This window comes from Petaurus breviceps, unplaced genomic scaffold (genome assembly GCF_028583685.1).
Source record: "Petaurus breviceps papuanus isolate PSGF00001 unplaced genomic scaffold, PetGlider_PUasm1.0 171, whole genome shotgun sequence".
NCBI classification, from domain to species: Eukaryota; Metazoa; Chordata; class Mammalia; order Diprotodontia; family Petauridae; genus Petaurus; species Petaurus breviceps.
In genome coordinates this window covers 11,611,797-11,623,784 of record NW_027185754.1, presented here as the reverse complement: position 1 = coordinate 11,623,784, position 11,988 = coordinate 11,611,797, and positions in this window count along the sequence as shown.

Sequence of the window (11,988 nt, the reverse complement as noted above, 5' to 3'; positions counted from 1 at the left end):
GGAAGTAACAACCTTAGTGACAAAGTCAAGAAGTTGGGAACCAGGGACTCAACTCAGGTCATCTCACTCCAAGTCCAGTACCCCTTCTGTTATACAAAGTGAGAGAAGATTATTCACAGAGCTTTGGCCAGGCCTAGTTATACTTCATACACTCATAGAGCTTGAAGGGACCTTTAAAAGCTACGGAATCATACCACTGATTTTACAGATGAGGAAAGGGAAGGTAAGACAAGTTAAGTAACTGCCAAGGTCAGCGTCCTAGCCCTACACAAGTTGATTCTCAGAGATGGAACATTTTGAAGAGAACCAGTGTTTCTGGATGCTACCCTGCAAACTCTAACAGGTGGCAATGACTGACTTACCCTGACGAAATTCACTTAAAGAAATGAATGATGTCAGACTGGAGAGGATAAGAAATGAGGGATGCCATCAGCTCTGTCCTATGGCTCATTCTGGAATCATCAGTGGTGTAGACGACTTAGATTAAGGAGGACCTGGGTTTAAATCCTACTTCAGAGATCTGCTAGCTGTGGGACCCTGGGCAAATGACAGCCCCGAAGCCTCCATTTCCCCACATGTAAAATGAGAATAATACTAGCACCTACCTCATAGGGTTCTTGAAGATATAACAACATATTTGTCGGTGCTTTGCAAACCTCTGTGTAAATGCTAACACTGATTATTCTTGCTTTGGCACTCTGATGATGAACTTGATGATGAACTCCCCCACCCCATCACGATTCCAGCCTAAGAACTGCTCCCGTCCGTCAGGCCCCCCGACTAGGTCCTTGGTCCTAGGGGTTTGGAGGGGTGGGATGGGGTTGGAGGAGGGGTCAGAGAGGCCTCTGCTCCAATTCCGAGGCAGGAGGCGGGGCCTCAGAGCGCTAGAACCCAGCCCTTGGCAGTAAACCGGAGTGCGGGCGGTGGATCGCCCCTCTAGAGGCCTCCTCCAGAAAGCTTCAGAGCAAATGGATTGCATCGTTAAGCGAAGCGGGGATTCGGGTGGAACTGGATTGGATGGCCCGCTCCCGGGGCCACGACCCGGCCACAGCTATAACTGGGGCCGGGCCAGCAGCAGCAGCAGCAGCAGCAGCACCACCGCCAGTGGGGCTGGTGACACAAAATCGAACTTTTCCTGGAAGAGTTTGATGGTCAAGGTGAGGTTCGCGGGACCGACTGCCCTGGAGTGTCCCTGGACAAGCCCCCCGTGGGTGGTGGTGGGAGCTTGGGGAGACCCAGGCCCAGCCGTTAGGAGCCGGGAAATTATGGGGGGCCGCCCCTGGAGGGCCCGGGGATTTCAGGCTCCAGGGTGTGTTCGGAGGGCGGGGGTTGGCCTGAATTAGGGAGTAGGGGATTGTGAAGCGTGACTAGGTATTGTGTCAGATACAGTGAATTCAGCTGGAGCCTGAGCGAGCACTTTCCTTCTCTGCGTTTTCTAGTTTTTCTTGCTCCCCACTCGCCCTTTTTCTTCCTCCTTCCCCCGTTTCTTTTTCTGTTCCTTTTCTCACAACACCCCTGTCTTCCTCCTGTACTTCTCCTTTTTTTCCCTTCCCTTACTCTCATTCCTTCTGAGGTGGGGAAGAAAGGACGGAAACAGGTATTTATTAAGTGCCTTCTCTTTGCTAGACATTGTTAAGCGTTTTAAAAATATCAGTCAATAAACATTTATTAAGCACCTACGTGTCAGACTACTGTACCCAGCACTGTGCTATTAGCTGGGGGTTACAAAAAGAGGCAATATGTTTCAGTTAATTCTCACAACAAACTTGGGAAGTAGGTACTACTATCATCACCCCCATTTTACAGCTGAGGAAACTGAAGCAGATAGCCATTAAATGCTTTTGCTCATGGTCATACAGCTGGTAAATATCTGAGGTCTAATTTGAACTCAGATCTTCCTGACTCCAGGCTCACCATTCTATCTGAAGTGGCCAACAAGCTGTTTTGATGGGAGAGATGAGAGGGAATGGTGATTAAATAGATACATTAGGCCTGAGAACTGGCTCTCCTTTTTTCTTCTTTCCTTCTCCTTCCCTTGGAATCACAACTTCCACCCCTTTAATAAATTTCTTGGTTTTCATGGGTCATGCTTTTGATTGTTATCTTTGCTTTGGCTTGACTGCTTAGGAAAATGGAGAAGAGGAAAGATAGGTTGGTCAGAAGCTCAGGAACCAGTTTCTCTGACTAAAGATTTCTCTATCATTCCTCTATCATTCATTCTATAAATATTTAAGAGTCTATTTTGTGCCAGGTGCTGTGCTAATCACTGGGGATGCAAGGAAAGGGAAAAGATTGTCACTGCCCTCAGAAAGTCCACAGTCTAATAAAGGAAGGACAAGGCTTCAGCACTCTACATGAAACACACACACACTCACACTCACTCACACACACACACACACACACACACTCACACACTCACACACAGTCTGGGCCAGAGACTTCACTCATTTCTATGAATGAAAGGAGGTAGGGTGATAAAAACAAAACTATTTTTGATCAGAAAGTCAGGAGACGTGACTTATAGTCCCAGTTTTGCCACTGACTCTGTAACTTTGGGCAAGGAACTTCTCCTTTTTTGTGCCTCAGTTTCTCCAACTGTAAAATGAAGGTGTCAAATTAGATGACCTTGTCTCTTCTGGAACTTGTGTTCTATAGGTCTGATTCTATGGAATTTTGTGGAAGTAGATTCATAAAGTTTGCTGCTGACATGACCCCATGGTCTTCTGGTGAGAAGCCCCTAACAGGAAAAGGGGGGAATTTGATGCTAATGGAGCTGTCCCATTTACCTGGTACTGTCTGTAGAATACACAAAAGAGAGTATATAATAAGAGAGGCCATCTCTCTACTAGGCCAGTTAAGAAGTTAGGACCCCTTAATATTAACAATTCATTGTGTTAACATAGTATTTTTTCTTTTTCCTTTTTTTTGTTGAGAGGGGGAAGGCAAGGCAGTTGGGGTTAAGTGACTTGCTGAAGGTCACACAGCTAATTAAGTGTCAAGTGTCTGAAGCCAGACTTGAACTCAGGTCCTCCTGACTCCAGGGCCAGTGTTCTATTCACTGTGCCACCTAGCTGCCCCCAAGCATAATATTTTGAAAAGATGAAATTTTTCAGGAGAGGCAGTGTTATGTAGTGGATAAAGGAGTAGATTCAGAGTAAGCAAGACTTGTGTTCAAGTCCCATCTTTGACATATACCGATTCTGTGACCCTGGACAAGTCTCTAAACTTCTAAGAGCCTCAAACAGCTCTGTTTAGGTTTCAGAGCAGTTACTGATATGCACTGACAGGGGGAGTTTTCTCCTATATCAGTGAAGTTATAGATCCAAAACAAAACCAAAAGTTTTTTTCCCCCCACATATTTACTTCCTCATTGATCTTCATGATAGGAAGGAACAAGTATTATCTACATGATAGGGATGAGGAAATCCAGGTGCAGAGATGTAATTAGACGGTCTGTCATTCAGCTAGTGGCAGGGCAGGGATGAACATCCAAGTTTGTTGCTACAAACCCAGGGTTCTTTCCATCAGACTGTGTGGCTGCTCTTTGATGACACTGACATCTCTGAGGCAGGGCAAGAGGAAAGCTCCTTGGCCATAGCCCTGAGCAGACTATGACAGAGTATCAAGAGCCTAACTAGATCTCCCAGATCCTTAGTTAAGTCCACTGTCTTCATCTGATTAACAGGGAAAGTGGGGCTGGGTAGATGACCCAGCTGACACTAAGTAGCTCCCGTGTCAGTCTTGACCCTTAACTTGAAGGTAGATCCTGATACTTCACTGTCTGGATCTAGAACGAGAGCTCTGGTCTCATAGGTCCAAATTGCATGTTACACGTGGAGGATACATGGTTATAGAGTGTCCCCCCCAAAATCCCCCAAATCTAGCCCCTGATACTCCAGCCTTGGAGAGAAAAGCTGGATTGGGGAGGGCAGAGGACTCAGTGAGGAGGAAAGAAACCCAAACTAGGGTGGTGAATGTTAATGTAAATTCAGGAGTTCCTGGGATATATTAGAAATTGCCTTAGCCCAAAGAATAGATATTGGTGGCTGTGAATAGATGACAGGCCTGAAATCAGGAAAACCTGAGATCAAATCTGACCTCAGACACTGACTGGCTGTGTGACCCTGAGCAAGTCACTTAACCCTGTTTGCCTTAATTTCCTCACCCATAAAATGAGCAGGAGAAGGAAATGGCAAACGACTCCAGTATCTTTGCCAAGAAAATCCCACATTGGGTCACAAAGACTCAGACGTGACTGATTGTAGCAGCAAGCACCCCAAGCCTCCCCAGGGTCGCTGCCACCACAGGTTCTTGGATCTGCTTTGATAAAGGAAAGCAACTCAAAATGGGTTAACAAGCTTACTTTAATCAGTCAGACATATATTGTTTACCTTGTTCAGGGGAAAAAGGTCAGCACCCCAAACTTCAGAATATACAGGCAGAATTATCAAGACAAACAGATCTAGTAGACAGATTTCAAACTGTCCAACCATTACATCCATACCCAGTCAACATCTGGGTTTTTTCAAAGCCCAGGGGCTCAGGACAATGGCTTCCCAGAATCCATATCAAATCACAGAACACTTCTCAAAGTGAGCCCCAAAAACAAAGCTACACATCAGGGCTTATATAGCCTTCTCCTGGCTCAGAGAATGTAACAACCTTTTGGACCCACTGGCCAATCAAAAAGTATCAACTGAAAAACAAGCCTCCCACCCCAGGCTCCAGGTGCACTTTAGCCTAGGGGCAGGGAAGATCTTTAAATTTGCATTTCCATTACACTGATACAACTGAACAACAACAAAATCTTGAGTGCGTTGGTGTGCATTTTCCTACCTGGTGTAATCTCCTGCAAACCAAAACTCCTGAGTTTCTTCCCATCTGGGGTTTGTCATCTGTGGTGGACAGACTGATGGTGAGTTGAAGAAAGTGAAAGAAGAGACAACAAAGTATGTATTTGGGCAGGATGAGAAACTGGAAGACCAGGATTTGATTGGCAGTAAAAACTTTCAATCATGTTTAGTTTTGGTGGTCAGCCCTGGGAAGGTCTAATGAGTCACTGGCTACAAACATGGGCATCTTTGGAGGAATATTTCTTGTTCTCTTTTTCTTGTGCTGACTTCATTTCTTGCTTCCATAGAGGTTTGGAAATGAAGTTGAATGTACAAGTATTATAGTTTAAGATTGTCTCTTTTGAAGGTAAATGTCTAGAACAGAATAACTTCTCAGGATTCACCAAAACAGGACTGACCACTTAGGGCAAAGGGTCCTTTGAAGCCATGTTCCTGTTCATAAGTAAAGATCCTTTTTAAAAGTTACCTTGTTGGGTTTTGATCAGATCACCCCTTTTCATATGGTTTCTTAAATTCTCTTTATGTAGTGGTCAAACCACTGATTAAGAGCTTAGCAGGTGCTAAGACATAGTTTGGGACAAGTTTCTGTTTCAATTCTAAGTTTCTTGAGGGCAGGGTTTGTTAAGGAGTTCAGGGTCATGACAAGTTTAATCCATGAGTATGTTTCATGGCCATAGACTATACTTCTAAATTAAGACAGTAAGATTATGGAACAGGAGGATCAATGAGAGAGAGTGCTATGGTTTTAGAAAAGAGAAAAGAAAGATTGGGGTCATAATTTCTTTTGATGTGAAACTAAATTCAGTATAAAAATGTAAACATTTTGAAATTATTTTTAAAAATTTATTTTTTTGTTTTCAACCTTCACTTTTATAAGGTTTTGAGTTCTAAATTTCTCCCCCTCCTTTCCCTGCACCAAGACAGCATATAGTTTGATATAGGTTATATATGTACAATCATATTAATCATATTGAAATTATTTTAAAAATTAAAATTATTAAAAAAAAAAACCCTTCCTTAAGTGTTACAAGTCACACGAAACATTCATTATTCCTTCCCCCTTGAGCATCAAAAAGTAATCCTGACATTGAAGATGAGTTTATTTAATCACATCTCCAGAATATCTTCTCCAGGAAACTGAAGCTAGATACATATGCTCAGTCCCCAGCCAGAACTGAGTTACTCTTGTAAATTGGAGATTTTTTTCTCAGTCCAATCTCTACTTTCCCATTGCTTTTTGAAAAGTCAAGAGGAAGTCATTTGTGCTGTCTTCCAAGAAGCCCAGAAGAATAGTTCTTTGTCTAGGTGAGAGGGAAGACATCTGTATGGGTTTAAGGTTGCGATGAAAAATAGGTTTGGAATGCTTGCTATTACAGGACCCAGTTCTGTTTTCGCTATAGGAATTGGAGAATGAAACCGTATCGGCAGCTTCTCCAAATACTATTTTATTTTTTTGTTGCTAATTCAAACTCAGAGCTTTGTTAAGAGGATGAGGGGAAAAAGCAACCTTGTAGTTGGGAGTGTTGGCAATTTACCAGTCCATTTTGTTGTATTCCTTTGCTTCTTATACTCTCTCTTAGTTAGAGGCAGAATATTTAGAGTCAAATAATAATAACAGTATTTATATAGTGTTTTAAGGTTTGCAAAAGGCCATACATATTTTAAACAAAATTAGTTAGTGTTTATTGTTTTTTTTTGTTTCTTCTTACTGCTAATTTAGGGTTTGCAAGGTTAAGCTAGCAATTCTCTCCAGAGCTACAAGATGACCCTGTCTACATTGTGTGCCAGCCTCCGTGTTAAAACTAGCAGTATAAGGGTGGCCAGGTAGCACAGCAAGTAAGAGCACCGGCCCCAGAGTCGGGATGACCTGGGATTGAATGTGGGCTCTTATACTTAGCACCACACCCAGAAATAACTGGCCATGTAACCTTGAGCAAGTTACTTAATCCCAATTGCTTTAAAAAAAAAAAACTAGCAGTATAGTAGAATATTATATATCATCAAGAATTTAGGGACAAGAATACCATCCTACTTTATGGGCTTTCTGTGTCATAGTGAAGGAGCTGTACTGTGCACTCAGAGGCTATAGTTTAGCCTATGTTGCAGAGGGGATTCATGGGTCAGGTAGGTTCAGGACTAGCTAATCTTTAAGGCCCTCTTTGCTTAAGGTTTATGATTCTATAAAACATCACACGGCAACCCTAGTTGATAAAGCTAGGATTACAATAACCTGCTTTTCTTGACTTTAGGTCTGTCTTCCTTGCTCTATTCTCTTTCCAGTTTCTAAGGGACTGTCAGATTGCATTTTTGGTCTTGGAATTTGGGTACTTGTATTTATGATTTTTTTTGACTGTTCCCAGACAGCTGACTTAAGTAATGACAAGTCAGAGCTTCCCCACTTACGTTGTACACTTTGGATAGTTGCGTCCCCTCCAAAATGAGATGAAATAGAGAAGACTGGGTAATGTCCAAACTGACCTGGAGATTACCAGGCAGGTGATGCTTTGCTGCTAGGTCTGCCTTTGCCATGCCAGTCTCCAATTGGGTCAGGGTCAGGTACCTCTAAGATGATACCCCAGCTTCCTCAAACAATCTTTCTCTGGGTGATGTTCTTTTTCTCTTGACTCTCTTTTTTCCCCCCAGTTATTTCTTTTGTGTTTGATTGTGGCTTTTTCATTTCTAAATGTGCTTTGCTTCAATTAAATTGCTAGTTTGCTATAGATAATTCACTTGCAGAGAACTGAGTTTGCAGTACTATTCTCAACTGCCCAACTGAATGCATTTCCTTCACTTTAATTCCTGATGTTAGTTTCCTGTAGGCTCCCTGGTATGGACCCTCTTGTCTTGGTCATTGTAGCACTGTGTCTGACACATAGGAGGTGCTTAATAATATCTTAAAAATACTATTTTTTCCCCCAAATTACATGTAAAAACAACTTTTAATATTTGAAAAAAATTTGAGTTCCAAATTCTCTACCTCTCCCTCCTTTTCTCCTCACTTCCTGAGATGGTAAGCAATCTTATATAGGTTATACATGTGCAATCATGTGTAACTTATTTCTATATTAGTCATTTTATGGAAGAAAATTTGACCCCCACCCCGAGGAAAAAAAATAGTATGCTTCGGTCTGTATTCAGATTCCATTAGTTCTTTCTCTGGAGGCAGATAGTATTTTTCATCATGAGTCCTTTGGGCTTATCTTGGATTATTATATTGCTGAGAATAGCTAAGTCATTTATAGTCAATCATTTACAATATTGCTATTATTGTGTATGATGTTCTCCTGGTTCTGCTTACTTCACTCTGTATCAGTTCATGTAAGTCTTTCCACGTTTTTCTGAAATCTGCCTGCTCATCATTTCTTATAGCACAATAGTATTCCATTACAATCATATACCACAACTTGTTTAGCCATTCCTCAATTTCCAATTCTTAGCCACCACAAAAAGAGCTGCTCTAAATATTTTTGTACAAATAGGTCCTTCTCCCCCCTCTCCCCTTTAAAAAAAATTTCTTTGGGATACAGACTTAGTAGTGGTATTGCTGGGTCAAGGGACATGCACAGATTTCTAGCCACTTTGGGCATAGTTCCAAATTGCTCTAAACCCTACCCACAGTGCTTAATGATGTTTTTCTTTTTGATTGTCGAGGGAGGGCATTGAGCTAGAGGAGGTAGAATTTGCCCATGAAGTTCTTTGGGAGGCAACTCCTCCAAGATCCTTTCCAGCTGACCAAAGGGAGTCTTGTTCTTCCCAGAAAAGAAACTTTCCAGCCCTCATTGAAACCTTTCCATTCATTAATATCCCATTGGCCAATGGGCAGATAGGTCATGTCGGTATGTGAGGCCTGGTTGTCCTGGGCAGTGTTCAGGGGGAGCTTGGGACACTCCCATTTCCTACTCCCTCCCCCCCCCCCCCCCCCCCCCCCCCCACAGGTCCCCTGAAATTACTGATCTATAGCAAATTTTCTCTGATCAATTGCTAGTCACTAAACAAATTCCTTGATATGCTTACATATTGAAGTTGTGTAACTAACTAGCAACTAACTTCTATTGGAGTAAATGGAAAACATGTGGCACCATTGGTCTTTCACCTTTTGTTAAGGCAATATCTTCTGGGGGGGGGGTTCCTTTCTTAACTCTCATTCTATATCATGGGGAAATACTCTTGTTATCTAGGGGAATTCTGGGGGGCAGAGGGACAGGATAAGGGATCTATGATTTCATTGGTGTGGAGACTTTCTGGTATGGAAAACTCCCTCGACTGTAGCAAATTATTCCACTTATCTGTAACTTAGCTTCTTAATGTCCTAGGAAACTTCCGTATATATCTGATTTTTAAATCAGACCGTAACACACTTGACTGGCTCACTTTCAAATCTCTCACACTGAAAATAAAAGGGTAATCTTTTGTTTGCAGATATTCTCATGATGTTATCAAGAACAGCTGAAGGAACTGAGGATCTGGATCTGGAGAAGATTTAGGCAGGAACTGGTATCTTTAAATATTTGTAGAATTTGTCATACGTGAGTGGGGTTAGACTCATTCTGCATGTCTCCTAACACTAGGACCAATGGGGAGAAGTTATAGAGGTAGGTTTCAACTCAGTATTAGACAGAATTTCTCAACACTTAGAGCTATACAAAAGTGGAATGGGTTGCCTAGTCAGGAAGCAAGTTCCCCAGTCACTGGATGTGTTCAAGTGGAGGCTGGATGACTATGTAAGACAAAGGAGGGATTCCTACATCTGAGAGATGTTTGTCAGATTAGATGGCCTCCAAGTTCCCTTCAAGGGGCTGTGCAGCTGCTTACTGAACCACTACTATAGAATATGCACATTAATTTCTTAAGTCATAAGGATGCGTTTATGTAGTATGTCTTAGGAACTGGAGGTATGTGGTTGAGATCAATGTTTTTGTTGGGTTTTATTTAAAAATTTACTAGCAGCTGTCTTTCATGAATGGTATAATGTTCTTCAGACTCTGGACCGACTTAGTTTGTATTTCTGTGGTTGTATCTCTAAAGTTGTTTCATAAATTTGGGTTTTAAAAATCAAAAGCTATCTACAGCAACCAACCTAACTTGTTAGGTTTTAATTTAGACCCCTACCAATAGGATGCCAATGTTTTTCTGCAGTATTTTTGCTTCTCTGGCCTCATCTCTTAATTTTTGACTCTCGAGGCCTGAGGCATTCTTAGCCAGGTATCATTATTTGTCATTAGTCTCTTAAAGCCCTGGTTTTGTGTATAAAACCAAATAATGAGAACGGCTTCTCTTTTGTAAACTTCATACCTAAAATAAGCAATAGAGCTTGAGAATGCTTACCACAGTGTTGTCAAAACTCTTTTTCAGGAAGCATTTTCTGTTTAGAGTAAGCACTACATTTCTTCTCCAAACTTACTTAAATAATTATCTCTTTCTGACTGAAGCTTAATTGAACTTTTGGATGATAAAAACAAACAGAAATACACATTGTACTCTCTGGAAGCCTGTTTCATATTACCTAGGCTTCAGAATTCCACCCAATTTATTACTAAAGTCTTTCCCACTTGAAATGATCATATATCCTGCTATTGTCCTCACCTTCTTATAAACAATATTCATGGTCCCTAGCACTAAATATTTAAAGTATATTTTATATTAATATAAACTAAGTAAAGCAAGGGCAGCTAGGTTGTGCAGTGGATAGTACTGGGCCTGGAGTCAGGAAGACACATCTGCTTGAGTTCAAATCTCTTCTCAGACACTTACTAGCTATGTGACCCTGGGCAAGTCTTTAACTCTGTCTGCCTCAGTTTCACATATGCAAAATGAGTTGGAGAAGAAAATGGCAAACCACTCCAGTATCTTTGCCAAGAAAACCCCAAATGGGGTCATGAAGAGTCAGACATGATTGAAACACAAAGAAATGAAGCAGTATATTCCCTTGAAGTTCAAGTTATTTTTAATGAGAATGCAGAGGATTTAATTAGGTCAATTGCTATTTCAGTTCCCTAAAATTTCCATTCTAGATGAGAGGTGTGAAGCACTTCCCTACAATATAAGGCCTTCCTAGGAATGATCAGTTAGCAAGCCAAGGAACTTGAGGTTTCTTTGAATTAGCAACCTATCCTTTAAATAAGGGCTCCCAAGTTCATGTACCACCAAGCAAATGAAGAGATGGGAATGAAGATGCTTACAGAGAGGCTCTAAACAATTGGCAGAGAATTAGCTAGGCCCAGAGGTCAGACGTCAGTGGCAACTTGGCCTGACAGATTTAGTTTGAATAGCATGCACCGTGTCATCTAGAATTGATTAATTCCACTTTTCCAGAACTTTTTGTAGACTACTCCTTTTGAATTTGTAATTTTATTTCAGAAGTCTCTTTTTTCCAAGGGTCAGAGTCTAATTGGATAATAGTAATATACTATGAATCAAAGCTATGTTGTTTTATCTAAATTTTCAGTGACTCGTGCCATTTGATTCACTATCTAAGAGTCTTCCTGACACCTTATCATGGCAAGAACATCATACTGCATTCTGTAATCTTAAAGGTTATGCTAGCAAAATATAAACTCTGACAGGTGCTTTCAATTCAGGAAAAATTTATTAGTGTCCAATATGGGTAAAGCACTGTGAACCAAAGATGGAAACAATGTAGGAACATAGAGCTAGAAGGGACCTTACCCCTACTTCTGGTCCAAATTCCTCATAAAAAGAGACTAAAAAAGGTTAACTGATATGTCCAACATCCCACAGGGATTAAATAGTGGTTAGGATTTGAACTCAGGTGCTCCAATTACAAATCCAGTGCACTTTCCTGTTATAATACAAAGTAGAATAGGATCTGAGCAAAATATACTGTTAGGTTTGAGAAAGAGAGATGTAGGTGAACTACAAACTTAAGAATGTAAACTCTTGGAAGGTAGGGATTATTTCATCTTTATATGCCTGGTTTATAGTTTACAAACTAATGCTTCCTGAACTGAATTGAGATCACTTTAGTAGGGCCTGGATGAACAAAGGCTTAAATGAAGAAGGTAGCACCTGACCTGGGTACTGAGAGAAAATAAAGATGTCATTAGGTGGAGACCAGTATTCTGTAGCTCTGAGGTAGATGGCCAACAGGAATGTACTTATCTAGAAGGAGGCAAGA